Genomic DNA, 16,146 nt, shown 5'->3' on the forward strand with positions numbered 1-16,146 from the left:
AGATGACAGAACAAAGAGCAACGGTCTCAAGTTGCAGGGCGGGAGGTCTAGGTTGGACATTAGGAAAAAGTTTTTTACTAGGAGGGTGGTGAAGCACTGGAATAGGTTACCTAGGGAGGTGGTGGAATCTCCATCCTTAGAGGTTTTTAAGCTGAGGCTTGACAAAGCCCTGGTTGGGATGATATAGCTGAGGTTAGTCCTGCTTTGAGCAGGGGGTTGGACTAGATGACCTCCTGAGGTCCCTTCCAACTCTAATATTCTATGATGTCCCCAACCCTGTAATATTAGTGAGCCTCAAACATTAGTAACTGCCCTCACAACACCTGTGAAGTAGGTTAGTATTATGACTTGCCCAAGGTCACACAGGAAATCTTTGGAGGAGTCAGCTCTGACACCCCAGATCAAGCCCATCTTTTCTCTTAAAGGTCAATTTTTCAAATCTGGATATCTATAGTTAGGTCTCTAAATCCATATTTAGGCGTCTAATAAAGTGGCCTGATATTCAGAACTGATAAGCACCCAAAATTCCTGCTACAGCAAATGAGGGACACTTAGCTCCTATATTTGGCCCCAAGCCCAAATATTCTAAAATTAAGTTTCTCTAGCTTTGAAAGCATTACAATTTTATCACAGTAAAATAATCCTTTTCATAACTAGCAGAATTTTCTTAGTAGAAGTTAAATAGAAGTTGTGGAGATTTAAAGCTAGTCTACACTTGAAACTTAGTGGCACAGCTGTATCAGTACAGCTGTGCTGTTGTAAGAGCGCTTGTGTAGCTGCGTTATGTCGATAGGAGAGAGCTCTTCCGCCAATGTCATAAAACCACTTAAATGAGCGGTGGTAGTTATGTCGATGGGAGAGCGTCTCCTACCGACATAGTGCTGTTCACACAAGCACTTATGCCGGCAAAATTTATGCCTTCAAAATGTTTGTCGCTCAGGGGTGTGGGGGGGGGAAAAAAACAAAAAAAAAAAAAAAACACACCTCTAAGCGACATAAGTTTTGCCAGCATAAGTGCTAATGTGACAATGCCTACGTTTTGCAGTAACAAAAGGAATACTGTTAAATAAAGACAAAAATGCTAAAATTAAATTCTCTGGATCAGATACATACCCCCCCATATAATTCTGAGGAATTAGCTAATTAGTAACCATAGGGGAAAAAAACCACATACTAATATACACTAGTTGAGAACATAATTGTATTTTTGTACTATTTTATAATTCAAACATTTGCCATTTAAAATGAATCAATGTTTAATTATTTGCAAATGTGGGAGAATACAAGTGTTTTAATACAACGCTGGAGGAAAAAAATCTCAAGATAGTTCCCAAAAGAACAAAAGAGTATTACAAATAAGTATATTTTTAGTTCATTTAGTAAATTAATGGCTAAGGATTTGTCTACACTTAAAATACTGCAGCGGCACAGCTGCAGTGCTTCAGCAAAGACACTACCTATGCCAATAAGAAGGGTTTTCCAGTTGTGTAAGTATTCATTCTCCCCGAGAGGCAATAGGTAGGCCGACGAGAGAATTGTCTTGTTGACTAGTGCTGTCTATGCCAAGGATTAGGATTTTTCACACCCCATAGCAATGTAGTTATACTAACCTAATTTACTAGAATACACCAAACCTTAGTTGCTATTTCCCAGTGCCTGTGCAAGAAAATGGGCAGATTTGGGGCTTAGGTAAGACTGCTGATCCCCAGAGAAATCCCTGCATTAGAAAAAAATATGAACTGCCTAGCCCAGCAAGCAAACCATTAAAAAAACAGCCAAAGCAGAATTAGGACTGGGGTGCTGAAAGATGGGGGGAAAATTTCCTCCCCCAGGGCCACAACTCAGGTTTGGAAACCCCACTTTATGCCACATTACACTTTACAAACAACTAAACATCAAGCAAACACAAGACACGATAACATACATGGCCAATAACTGAATTTGCAACAGCAAATGGGACTGAAAAGACAACATGCTAATGTCTTAGATCAGTGGTTCCCAACCTTTTTGGCTTGAGGGCCACAGATATTGTTATCACCTTGAAGGGCCACCAGTCTCCGTCAGCAGCCCTTTCCCCGCCCTCCCCTCCTCCAACTGCAGGCAGACCGAAGGAGTTCAGAGAGGAGGCTGCCTTCCTTCTCACTGATTTCCTGTTCCCCTGGCTGCAGTAGGGAAACCACAAGCATCCTGTAGCCCCGTGCACTTCACCTGGGTCCCTAGGCAGTGGCTCCCTTCTGCAGCCAGGGGAACAGGAGATCAGTGTTCCCCTTCCTCTGGCTACAGCAGGGACACCAGCACCTAGGAACCCAGGCGGAGCAATTTGCCATGCTCCCTGCTACAGCCAGGGAGAGGGGAGCGCTGATCTTCTGTCCCCTTGGCTGCAGCAAGGAGCCTGCACCTGTCTTTTAGCCCCATGGCAACATGCTCTGCCTGGGTCCTTAGCGGCTCCCTTCTGCAGCCAATGGTAGGGAAGTGGCAGGCCACTTTGAAAGCCCTCACAGGCCACTTCTGACCCATGGGCCACAGGTTGGGAACCACTGCCTTAGGTTAACAGAGATCCTGAGTACATGTCCTGGAACTAAGTGTGGAAGCTTTATGTAAAAACTGATATTTTATGTCATTCTATGCATGTTCTGTTGGAAATTTATACAAAAAAGATTAAATGAATGTTTGCTCATGCACTGGAATATTAGGGCACCAAATGAACATTTGAATTTTCCCACTGTTCAGTACAGTGATAGCATATTAATTTTCAAGTTGACACTCAATTCTGTTTGTATTCTTTGAAATCTAAAACTACTAATCACAAACTATTGCATTCTACACCCGTATTGGCATAGAATATAATGATTATTTTTGGAGAATGTAATCAGAGTATTTGGGGAGAAAAATTACACGTGCAAATGGTGGCAAGGGAAGGGCATATTAGGAGGTGGAGAAGTGGGGAGGAATAGGAGTGAAAGAAGTTTGGGGCTTCATCAAGGGAAGGAGGATGACTGGGGATGGGTGAGGTTGGGACTCAGGTGGCTGGCAGGGTGAGTGATGGAGAATAGGGCAGGGCACCTGTTGGTCCCACATTCTCCTCTTGTGTGTAAATGCCAGAGTCTGGGAGGTCTTAAGCCTCTCTCCCTACCCCCCTATATGAGCTGGGATACAAGGGGACCTTACCTCCCCAGTGGTGTCTGAGTCCATCTGTGTGTTTATGCCAAGATCTGGGGACCCCTAGCCATCGGGGGGGGAGGGTGTCAGACCCCCTTCATGTGAATCAAGTTTGTGGGCAGAAGAGGGATGGACTTTTGGCAGGTATTCTGAGCCCTCTCCCATTCCCCTCACTTGAACTGAAATCTGCCCCCTAGGGCATCTGAGCCTTGCTCCCTGCCACACTATGTGTATGCCATGATGTGGGAGGCCCTGGCCCCTCCCCATTTGTGGGAGCCTGACCCCACCCTCCCACCCTCTTCATGTGAGCCAGGTTTGAGGTGAGCTTGCTCGCCTTACTGGGGGGTCTGAGCCCAACTCCCTACACCTCAAGAGAGCCAGGATTTGGGAAGCCTGCCCTGCCACTCTGAATGGGAAGCTTAGGCCATGTCTATGCTACAATACTAAGTTGAGCTAACTTCGTCAGCATACAGCCACATTAATTACATCGCTTGTGTGTGTCTACAATTTGCTCGTGTTGGTGGTGCGTGTCCTCATCAGGAGCACTTGTCTCAATTGTTCTGTTAGCGTGTGGCATCACGAGATGAAAGCCAGTAATAGTCGACCTAAGGAACATAGTGACTACAGACACTGTGTCAACTTAATACATCAACCCTGACTCTACGCTGCTTGTTGAGGTGGAGTTATTAAGTCGGCGTAGCGGGGCAGTTATATCAGTGGGAATGAAATTTAAGTGTGGATGCTTCCATGGTTAGGTTGACGTAAGCTGCCTTGAACCACCCTAACTGTAGTGTAGACCAGATTTCAGAGCATGCACTAAGAACACTGCTGACACTGAGATGAGGAGCTGAGAATGGGCTGGGCAAAGTGGGCATGTGAGTTACATATCAAAAACTCTCCGGCACGTGGGGGTGAGGAGGAATAGGAACACCTACTGATTTAAAAGGAGCAGTTTACATACCTAAGAGCTATTGTTTCAGGATGTATTCATCTCTTTGAGGAGTTCTAATTCACAGTGAGATGAATGAGTCACTTCACACTTCTCAGAGTCTTCCATACTACTTATGGATGTGAAGATCAGTATGCTACATCTAACAAGATTATTGGGGGGGAAGGGGCAGGAGGGGGTCACGGAGGGAGAAGGGGAATCCAGATTTACCAAGGGCATAGAATACTTTCCAGAAAATTGTGGTGGCTCTTAAGGGAGCCTATAGGCTCTCTCGTTGTCCACAAAGGGAAAATCTAATTCCAAGGACAGGTCCAGCTGGAAACCTGGGCACACCACCACTCATATTGGGGGTTGGAGGGGGAGGACTACTGGATAAAATAGTTTGGTGGGGGCTGACTGGGAGGACTGCCAGACACCATAGGACAGCGCTGGTTAGTGGGGCTGAGTGGAAGGGGGAGAAAGGTGCAGGACCAGATCTGTAATCTACTTGGCTACATGTTATCTATAACTGCCACCATAAACCCTAACTCGCACTAACAAGTTTTCTTTCTATTTAAAAGAAACTAAATAGCAAATAATTTTGTATTTCCTGATCCTCTGAAGTTTGAGTTTTGCTGAACTCATGGTTCTGGAAGGGCACAAGCTATCACCAGGAAACCTTAACTGCGTTAATGTTTTTTGTCACTTAATATTTGTTTATAAATGAACCAATACAAAAAGACTAAATTTACCAACATAAAAATATAATTTAAAATGAACACAGTGCATATCATTTTTTGACAAACAAGCAAATCATTTGCTTCTCCCACCTCAAATGGGAAGACCTTACTGAGAGGAACATCATTTCTCCTTAACTTCCTCACTCCCGTTAGGCTGACCATTAAAACTTCAGAAAGGCTTATTTCATAGTATCAGATCAGGGCCAAAGAAAAAAGATCTCTACTCCAGGGAACTTACACTCTAAAAACCAAATGGAAATACAAATATGGTGAAAACATACAGATGGGCTATCAGCATTTTTTTTTTAAATTGTTAAATTAGTGTGTCAACTGATAAAGAAGAGAAAGGAATATACAATACAGATGCATGTGTGTTTTAGGTACCAAAACAACATTTTTCTTTTATTAATCATATGGAGCTAGATGTCCCTAATTTTAACTGCACTGCAGATGGAAGAATTGTTTCCAGTAAAGTCTTTCATGGTCATATGAACATAAGACAATAAAGCAGCCCAAAAAGAACTGCAATGAAGTCAGGAAAAATGTAAACTCACATCTACAAGTTTATAGTAAGTTACTTTAGAAATGCAAAGCTAAATGTATGCTAACATTTCTAGGTCTCTTCTATATATGCAACACAGTGATCAATTACAGCTTGTAACAACTGATGATCAGACATATGTAGTAGGCCCTCAGACTAGATACCTACTTTCTGAGGTAAACTAAAAGTGTGGGTTATGGAGCTATCATGATGCCTGCTCTGTAGCTGCTGCTTGAGATCCCCAGAATTTCATTCTTTTCACTACAAGAAAAAAAAAGGTTTCTTGGGCCTTTTATTTATAATCTAGTTTAATTTGCTAAAAGTGCAACCTCAGAACATATGCCACTCACCAACAAAAAAAAAAACCCACAAGCAATCAGTTACTTGGTTAGACTTAGGTCAAGATGTATATCAGAGTCCCTAAGTATAAATGCCCAAATCAACCCTAACATAAGGATTTGTATTAACATTTAAATTTAAGCTATTTAAATCTAAGTTTAAAATAGTTAAAGTAACCTGATCATGAAATTGTTGACTGAGGCCTTGTCTAGATTAGAAAGGTAAGTCGACTTATATTAGGTTGACTTACAGCCACCACAGTACTGTGGTGGTGCATGTCCACACTAGCCTCCTTGGGTCAGTGGTGTGCATCCGCACCAGGACCACTTCAATCGACAGTAAGGAGGACAGTGTGGGGAAGCCGCCCAGGGCTTATCGCCTCCGGAAAGCAGGGTCCAGCTACCTCGGCTTCTCACTCTCCCCACACCCCCACAGGGAGCCTGGCAGCCTTGTCAATTTTACAGCTCTGAGAGGGGGGTGGGGAGGAGCCCCAGGCAGCTGGACCCCTGAAATTGATGAGAATGACAGCCAACAGCGATGTAAGGAATACAGTGTCTACACTGACATTGCGTCACCGTCTCTGTGCCAACATAAGCCCTATTATAGGTCTCTCGTTGAAGTGGTTTTATTATGTCGGCACAGCAAGGGAGTTACATCAGTGGTAAGAGTATTTGAATGTGTACAGCTCCACTGTTTTGTCAACAAAAGCTGAATTTTGTTGACAAAACTCTGTAGAATAGACCAGCCCTGAGACTGGGGAAATTTTATAACTGTATACACATTCATATTTTGCTTGCAGTCCTAAAAAAAATATCAGGATCCACGAACAAAGTTATATTTAAATAGCATTTGTAACTGTTAAATCATGGTTTGGGGAAGGCCTAGCGGCTGAATATTTTTTATGTATTACTTCCACCTCTGTTTTGTTAAGAAAGTGAGTACAATTAATTTTAATTATTTAAAGAAGGAACTATAAGAAAGTTTTCTACATGCATGACCTATTTCTCAATTAAATAGTAACTGTACACTAAGATACTTTACAGCCACAAAGAAGTTGATCTACCATTTTACTAAATGGGACTTATTATAGTGCATAACAAAAATCAGCCACAATGCTCATGTATGCACAGGATATCAACTGTCACATCCTGGAGTAACACTAAACAAGATTCAGTCCTCAAATTTTTAGGCTGCAAATATTTTCAGTGATAAGTATCTGTCTGACTATGCATATCATAATGAACAGCAGGTTACCGTATGAGGTAAAGTCTATGTAAAATCTGTTTTAAAGACCAATCCACTACCAGAACCCCAAAAATGAACAATCCTGTCAGCATTTAGAATGACAAAAATATTTTCCTTAAGAAAGCTGAACCCACTGTGGTCAGTCAACATCTGATGAGTTTTCATAATAGGAAGCATTTTTCATCCATTATAAAGTACATGAAAAACAAAGCTTTTTAGCTAAAATTGACAAATTATTTGCACTTCTACTGTCTGCACTACTATCTGCACCTGTAGAAAACGTTAAGCCTCACAACATTTGTGTAAAGCAAACAAGTTTGCATTTTTTTTTCTATTTTAAACAGTTGAAGAAAATGAGGCACAGAAGATTACATGAATTAGAGGTCAGATGAGTGTTTTGTGGAGATGCTGGGAACAGAACCCAGATCTCCTGATTTTTGAGGACTGTGCATAAACCAAAAAAGATTATCCTTCCTCTGAGATAGTATCTCAGCCACCTGCTAATATATACTATCCTACTGAAAAGTGTCCATTTGAAACAGGGGTTAGATAAAGGGAGAATAACTGAAAGGGAGTGCTTCTCATGAGATTCCACAGAAACTGGTATTAAATCTAGTGCTGTTCAACATTTGCATAATCAAATAATCTGGAAGAAAGTATAGAAGTCACTGCTGTTTTGCAGATGACACAAATCAATCTGAATCCCTTGATAAATTTGGCCTTTTCAAACAAAATGTGTAACTTTGCATTTTGGGCGGCATTAAAACGCATCTAGAAACAAGGAACACAGGCAATACCAACAGTAGGGATGAATACCGTGGAAAGCAGTGACTCTGAAAAGAATTTGCGGTCACAGTGAACGCGTAATTGAATATGAGGTCCCAGATCAATGCTGTGGCACACAGGACTAACATGATCCCTAGACATATGAACTTGGGAGTAGGAACAGGAAGTGATTTTAACTTTGTATATGGCATTGGTGAGGCCAATACTAGAATACTGCATACAGTTCTCATGTCCAAAGTTTTAAAAGGATATTGAAAATTGGAAAGTTAACAGGAGAGAAAAAATAGATATGGAGGTTAGAAAAAATACCTTAAAGCGAGGTCTTCTCTACACTACAAACACTTTGTTGGTATAGCTATACTGGCAAAGCCTCCCAAGTGAAAGTATTTCTCTGTTTTCTTCGATCTTATTTACACTTAAAACACTATTGATGCAAAGCTGCAGCACTTCTGCATAGACAGTCTCTATGCCAACAGAAGGCACTCTCCTTTTGGCATAGGTAATCCATCTCCCCTAGAGGCAGTAGCTAAGTCGATGGAAGAGTTCTTCCATCAATCTAGTGCTGTCTATATGTGGACTTAGGTTGTTTTAACAACAGCACACAGGGAGTTCAGATTTTTCACACACGACAGCTGTAGTTAAACCGACCTAATCTTCTTCTAGTGTAGACCATGCTGTCGTACCACCACCTCCCTGAATGGCATCAGCCAGAAGAGTGCTGCTGTTGGCATAGCTACATCTACACTGCGGGTTTTGCTGTGTTTTTTTTTCACACCCCTGACCGACACAGGTATGCTAACAAAACTCTGCAGTGGAGATCTGGTCTGAGAGACTTAAAGAACTCAGTATGGTTTAGCTCATAAAAAAAATAACTTGATTACAGTTTCTCTCTAAATACGTTCACAGGAATAAAATATAGGAGTTACAGCACTTTTTAACCTAGCAGGAAGAAGCTTAACGAGAACCAATGGCTGGAAGCTGAAGCCAGACATATTCAAAGGGAAAATAAAGCACAAGTTTAACAGTTAGGACAATTAACTAATGGAACAAACTCCCAAGGGAAGTGGTATACTCAACATCTCGAGGTCTTCAAGACTGGATGCCTTTCTAGAAGATACAGGGATTACAGTGACATTTAACATCTATGGCATACCGAAGTTTAGACTAGTTGATCTAATGGTCCCTTTTGGCCTTAAACTTTATGAATTCCAGAGATTTCTTCCGCTTTAATATTAGGTTAATTGTATCAAGACCTTTACTTAATATTTAAAGGAATATCAATATCAGTTTAATTGCCTTTAAACACAAGTAATTTCAGACAGGACTCTTTTTAAACAGTATACCCTAAAAAATTTTTAAATAAAGTTTTTAAAGAAAAATATTAAGAGTTTTCCTGCTTCCCTGCTTATGTTTATAAGGGATTTGTCAGCAAGGGACACCCTGATTATTGCAGCTGAGCAGCTAAACTAACTATACATAAAGTGCTCATATGCATAAAGACAAATCAAGTGAGATCAGTACTTTAACTAGTTCCCTTCAATTACAGTAATCTTAGTATCTTGAAAGTAGTACGATACAGTAGACAAATATTTCATAAAAATTTAATTTTCAAGTTGACTGCATCCCTTTAAACTAAAATTTGTTATGTTTAAACAGCAATGTTCTTTTGAAGTTAAGCCCACATTCATTAAAGCAGGATACAAACTGGTTTAATCTTTACTTTTTAATGGAATGATTCTAACTTGTTTGTACTGCCTCACTTGCATTTTATAACAGCAGCATCTCCTAAATAGTAAAATTCAACAACCTAAACAATCTAAAATGATTGCTTCTGAACTTTCCTTATTATCCTTCCTCTATTAGCCTGTCCCCTTAGCTGAGAGGGCAGAACACATGTATCACAGAGTTACCTACTTCCAGTGCAAATCAATGTCAAAATTTACACAGCGTTGCTTCTTAATTTGTGTCTTTTATTATAATTTAAAAATCCTATCTGAACTTTTTAAATCAACTACTGATTTTCAGGGGAGTTCTTATTTTAGAGCTAACAATGCATATTAATATTCAAGCTGTATTTACAAAACTAAGTTGGCAGTTACCTAGGCCATCTTTAAGAAAGTAAGAACATAGAGCTGGGACAATAAATACACAAGGAAAAAGGTTCAGCTGAGAAAACGATCTGAGCCAGTGTTATGAAGCCAAATGAAAGGTTTTCATCAATTCACTGAAAATCCATTATTGTCTGTTAACTAGTTCAAATTTCAATAAAAATGTACTGTTTCTTGCTGCAAATAAGGAATATATTATAAATAAATAAACTTGGAAAAAAGCACCCGAGATGCTTGCCCATGCAAGTGTACATGCAGTATATCTGCTTGGACACATTTTGAGACTGAGGCCTAAAATTATACCTACCTATGCTTTCGTTCTTCGGAGTTGGACACCTATAGACAATTTTCCTTCACTTGGTCCTGTTTGTGTGCAGAGTATTGAAAAGTCTATGTGCATTACACAGCAGAATAATCTGATTTTTCTGCGGGGTACTTCTATTATATGGTAGGTATGGATGGCTTAAGATATGTCTGTACTTCATTGATTTGTGTCAGTGTCCTTTTCAAGATTCCTGTCTCCTCAAAATTTTCTGTAGAACACATTCACACTTTTCTTTTTTTTTTTTTTGGGGGGGGGGGGGAAGCGTGTAGAGGGGCAAATTTGACAGGACTTTGTCTTACTATTCTCTCATATCAGGAGACAACTGCAGCTTGTGCATCTTTTATAACACATACGGGGAGACTCCTTCTTATCATTATCTCGTTTTGCACTCATTTATGTTAGAACAAACCCTCTTCTATCTGTAGAATTTACTCAAGAAGCAAGTTTCAATTGAGCATGTCCCAGCTTTAAAACCATTAATAGGAATACTCTCCAGGTTCACAAACCTAAAATTTAACTAATCCTAATATTCTACTGTAGTTATATACCTATACTCATAACATTTACTTGCTGAGGAAGCAATATAAACAATGTTAAGGAAACAAAAGCAGAAATTTAAAAACTGTTTTGCTTATGTTCTAAAATGCCCACCACTCTTAGAAATAAGCAGATGTTTTTTAAAAATAAACTAGTATATAAACAAAAGAATATGAAGAACAGGTTGTTAAAGTTTTAAAAATTCAGACTATGATAGGGCAAGTGAAGGGAACAGTGGGATGGGAGAAAGATGCAGGACTGGGAGGATGATGTAAACAGGATGACAAGATCTTAGAGTGGGCATGAAGACAAATAAAGGGAAAAAATAAAAAGTGACCAAATGGTTACTAAACAAAAAGTTCTGGGCCCAGCAATCTAGCGATAGCGCATCTCCTGTGCACTAACTATAATATTTATGTTAGGATTACTCTTATTCAGTGGGTGTCTTCATTAGAGATTTTACCATGCAACTTGCATCAGTTTCATGGAACCAGTGCAAGCTGCAACTTTCTATACCATACACTAGTTATCCAGTTTTAAGTCAGACACCTCAAAGAGTTCACATGATAGAACTCCCTACAAGCATCTAAAGGCCTGTGGATTGTTTTACTTATCTTAAAATACCCTAAACCAGGGGTGTCAAACATACGGCCCGCGAACCTTTTTGATCCGGCACGCGTCTGGCCAGTTTTTTTGAGACGTGCTGCTGCCCAAAGTGAGGGCATTGGCACTTAAAGGGATTTCTCTGCGTCCGGCATCGACGCTTTAAGACTCTTAAACCGGCAATGCATTGGCACTTGAAGAGATTTCTCTGCCTACGGCATTGCCAGTTTAAGAGTCTTAAAGCGTCGATGCTGGACGCAGAGAAATCTCTTAAAGCGGCAATGCACTCAGTCTGGCAACACGGCCCCTGCGAAATCCCACCGCCAAAAAGGGCTGATGCTGCGCCGCTGAAAAGGGGAAGATGGCCCGAATTTTTCGGTGGAGGGTATTGCGTGGCCCCTGTGAAGTGCAGTTTACGAGAATTTGGCCCATCACCATCAGCAAGTTTGACACCCCTGCCCTAAACAGTTCCCCATCATGGCATGTACACATAATAAGAGCAATATATTATCATGGGTATATCTGGATTCTTCTGTTGCTTGTTCTGAAAGATTCTGACTAACATAAGGAGCCATGCATGACCCGTGAGGGAAAGCTAAACCTTCACACTTCCAGAAGCCAGACAAAGAGTAGCTGTCTCTGCACCTGCTAGCAGACCAACTCTTGTCCTGGAGATCCAGTACTATAAGAGTTCACAGCAATGCTTGTATTTACAATTGTCACTTTCTATTTTAAGTCCTCCTTTTCAGTTGCTTAATCAAAGTTTAACATTTGACTAGACTTTTCCATAGTTGCTCCTGACCTCAGAATTATTATTATTATTAATTTATTTATTTTTAACATTTCATTGAAAACTCCTCTCATTTCTGAAAGTTATATTAGGTAGCTTTGCCAATTTTATCATGCACCCCTCGTGCCCTCCCCTATAAAAAACCATTCTTTGAAGAGCTCTGGTTCCTCCATGCTTTAGAGCAGGAACCTGAAATTTAGTAGATGGATAGTTCTGATATCAGAGAGGCACTTTTTGCTATCCCCATGAAAACTGCCACATGCAGTAAAGCTTAAACAGATTATTACTAAAATCCCCAAACATGACATCTGCACTGAACATGCTTTGATCCACACTGTGCACCCTACCTACCATCTCCATTGAGCATGCTCCCAATCACCACTGAGCCTCTGGCAGGGGAAAGCAGAGCTACACCTCTGGAGGGTTTTGGTTTGTTTTTTTCTGGAGAGGGGAGAGAAGAGAGGAGAAATGAACCAGCCAGCCCGTAATTTGGCACAGAGGAAGATTCATCAGGTTGGGAAGCCAGGAGACCATGAATTCAAGTCTCAGCTTTTCCCGACTGGAATTAGTTTTGTCTTTTGTAATCCTTATGATATGGGTCTGAGGTCTTACCTGATAGCAAACAAACAACATACATTATTTATAAAATTACAGGACAGAGGTCTAACAAAATCATTTCTGGCAGAGCTGGGAATAGAACCTAGGACTCTAATATGGCAAGTCTCATTCATTTAACCTCAGTGTCTTTCGGAATGAATAGGTCGTATCTGTGCTTGACTATGTTGTCTAATTACTAGCAACCATTCTTCTGTAGTCAGCAACTTGAACCAGAATTCTTGATTCCCAATATTCCTATGCTATCTAGCAAACAGTTGTGCAAGCATGTTTTGCCTCACCCTCAAGTTGCTGATCCAGACGAGGCAATTGCCTACAACAGTGCATACCACTACTACTATCAGTACCAATTACTCTTATAGCTCAAGTGATAGAAGTATGCTGTGGAGTTAGAGGTCCTACCTTTTAACTGTGTGGATATCCCATCCAGGGCCACCAATAATATTCAACATGACAGGGTTTGTTTTCCCAGTATACTTAAAAGACCACTCACTTAGGAAATCACATACCAAGTACTACATTAAAAGAAGTTGCAAAGTCAACCATTCACGCCAAAATAAAGGTTACCAGCGCAACCTTAATTCAGCCATCTTGCATGCAAGCAATGGGATACAGTGCTTAAAGAAATGATGTCATGCCATTTGTTCTACAAGACTCCTGCCTCATTTAGTATACAGAATGAGCAAAGTAGAGGATTTTAAGAAGGGAAAGGATGTTCTCTTGAGTCTAAAGTATTGGATTGGGGCCAACTGAGAGCAGAATTCTTTACTTGACTCTGCCACAGACCTCCTATGTGAAGTGGGCAAGACTCTGATATTGCCTATGCACAAGAGGGGGGTGAGAGAGAAACGGTGCATGGACAACCTTAATTCTGGCATTTCCTAATCTGACTGTACTTTGCAACCTTAGTGTTCTTTTAACTATATGCAACATACTATTTCCAGCACTGCCATCTTTGGATGGCACTGTTCCAGAGCAAAATCAATTTCCATATCTTTACAATGTTTTCAGTAATTTTCATTTTTTGTTTCTTCATTTGTTTTGTTGGGAAAGGGAGTGGGGTTTTTTTTTTGTTTTTTTGGTTAGGTAAAGTTTTTCTTTCCCATGTTCCACTCCAGGTTACAGAGAAATGAGTGGTTCAGGCACACGTCCCAACACAGAACATCCCTCCAGGTTCCTCCTATGCTTACCACCCAGATTCTCCCTTTGCTTACTGTAATAGGGACACTGCAGAATGTACAATTCTGGGGGGGGAAGAGAGAAAGAAGGCAGGTGTGTTCCTTAGCATCATGCTGTGGTACTGTACTTGAGAGAGAAAGGGACATGGAATAACTTTTCTGGCTCTCAGGTAATGAATGACCCCATTCTCTCTTTCAGAGTTCTGGAGTTTGGGAAAAACATGCCAGATTTCTCTAACTGCTCTTTGGGAGCAGAAAGTGGAGAGTGGCTTGCTTTGCTTTCAAAGCTGGATTAACTATGATTCGCTTATGGGTTCTCTTTAAGCCGAGTCAGACTCTTGCAATTGTAAGCAGCAACATCCATGGACCGAGGGGGGATTGTCTCCTAAATGGCTGAGGTATGGTTACCCCAGCTGGTAGAGAGGCTGCAGCTCCCTTTTTGAGACTTGCTGATTCCCTCAATTGAGTCCTGGATCCTTTTACAGTGGAAGCAGCTCTTCTCCACAGATTCTCTTAATTGGATCTAGTTACCAGGACAGCACTATAGAAACTTCAGCTTCTCCGGGGTGCCTGCCAGTAACACTTTCCTTTTTGGAGATGGCAAATGAGGTTCTGCTGCTCTCTCCTTCAGGGCTGCAATAAGCATTAAACCCTGTAGTTGAGACCACACACTGCTGGAGGTAAGGCTTTGAAAAGCCACCCTACTTTGCATTGAGAATGCTGGAGGTTCTTGTGTAGAATATCTATGCCATCTCTTTTTTCCACTCCGGGATAGTCTGAAGGGGTTTTGCTACCAGAAGCACTCAGAACAAAGCTGTTGGGATGGGGGATCCCACAAGAGCAGAGCCATTCCTTAGGCCAGTCCATGAAACTGTTCAAAGTGAGTTCATAGGCAATGGTGAAGAGCCACTATGCTCAGGACTGTGGCAACCTGATAGGGTGTGTCAAGTCTGTTGGGCTGATCCCGTAGCGACTTGCTTCGTATTGTTGCCAAGGAGACTGCAGACATCACATCCCTGAGAGTGATGCCAAAACAGGAGATCACAGTGTACAAAGGCACTAGCAGAATTTGGATTAGAAGACTGGGCCGAGAGTCACCAGCCCTTGAAACAGATCAGTGAGCTGCTTGTACTGCTGGCTTAAGAAGGTTTTGAAGATACCTGTTCCATGAGGTCCTTTCCCTCATGCAATGTCCTTTTTTCCTACTGTCTTCTCGAAACTACCCCTACTTTTTCTATGGACTCTTGTGCTGATTACAACAATTCATGAGGCCTCATATTGATGTAGGATATGGTAGGACAGGCCACCTGGGACAACCAGACCCTGAATAATCTGGAAGAGAAACCCCTCTGGGTTTGTAAAAAATAGTCACTTTGGCCAACGTTGCAAGCAGCATTGGCAGGTTCCAGAGGGATCCATTTCAAGTACTATTTAGTTCAAGAGCAAATTGTGAAACAAACCTCTAGAGGGTGGTATGAGAAAAGCCTTGATCTCAAAAAGGATATGTTCTGAATGTTTTGGGAGGAGTAACACTGAGTCTTCATCACCCGATTATATAAAGATTTTTATATACACTCTCTTAGGCTTTGCTACCACCTATTTTAAAAGTAAAAGGGATCTCTCTTCACTGCCAAAACAAATGTTTCCAGTAAAGTCATCCATTAAATTCACATACCCTACCTTTCCAGTTATACTAAAAGGTGACAGCAGTAATGTAGAATTATGGTCTCAAGCTGTGGTCTATGGAGTCCCCACTGCATTTTTTCAGAGTTTAAAAACTGCACAATAGGCATGTTATAAGAGAAGGTGGTCCATGAAAAGCTCTGAATCTCCCTTCACGTAGGGGGTTGGTATATCTGGGGCAGCTTTGATATGGATACAGCTGTTTAAAAAGGTTTATTTTTGACAAAGTGTGTTAGGAAACCCTAGGAAAGTCTTACAGCACACCAAGTTTCCCTAGCTCATGGCAAGTCTGGCAAGATTAAAAAACAGGGTGAATCCTCTTGGCTTCTCTCCTGCCACCCCACTTCTGAGGCCTAATCTATACTTACCTGACAATTCGGCAGCAGTCGATGGGAGATACGCAATCTACTCTATGTAGCTTGCGTAACTCCCGTCAACTTTGTAACTTCCGTTTTGCATGCCCCCTTCACTATGTTGCACCAACGCGAAAGGTGTATCTGTCAACACAGCACTACGCTTTTTCTGGAAGTGGTTTTAACGGACCAACTTCCAGATCAATTGAGCGGGTC

General features: G+C 41.2%; 1 protein-coding gene across 5 annotated transcripts in view; it reads right to left on the minus strand.

Annotated features, from left to right (window-relative positions):
• Positions 1–16,146, minus strand: part of GPBP1 (GC-rich promoter binding protein 1) — a 70,229-nt gene that overhangs the window by 40,290 nt on the left and 13,793 nt on the right. For 4 of the 5 annotated variants that reach the window (XM_067568479.1, XM_067568481.1, XM_067568480.1 and 1 more), the window contains one exon: positions 12,453–12,542. The exons of the other annotated variant lie outside the window; for it this stretch is intronic. The gene's annotated coding sequence lies outside the window, so the exon portion shown is untranslated. The remainder of the gene's footprint in view (positions 1–12,452; positions 12,543–16,146) is intronic. 5 annotated transcript variants of the gene reach the window in all.

Source organism: Emydura macquarii, unplaced genomic scaffold (assembly GCF_026122565.2).
Source record: "Emydura macquarii macquarii isolate MOO-44397 ecotype Brisbane River unplaced genomic scaffold, CSIRO-AGI_Emac_v2 contig_2897, whole genome shotgun sequence".
Taxonomy (NCBI): Eukaryota; Metazoa; Chordata; order Testudines; family Chelidae; genus Emydura; species Emydura macquarii.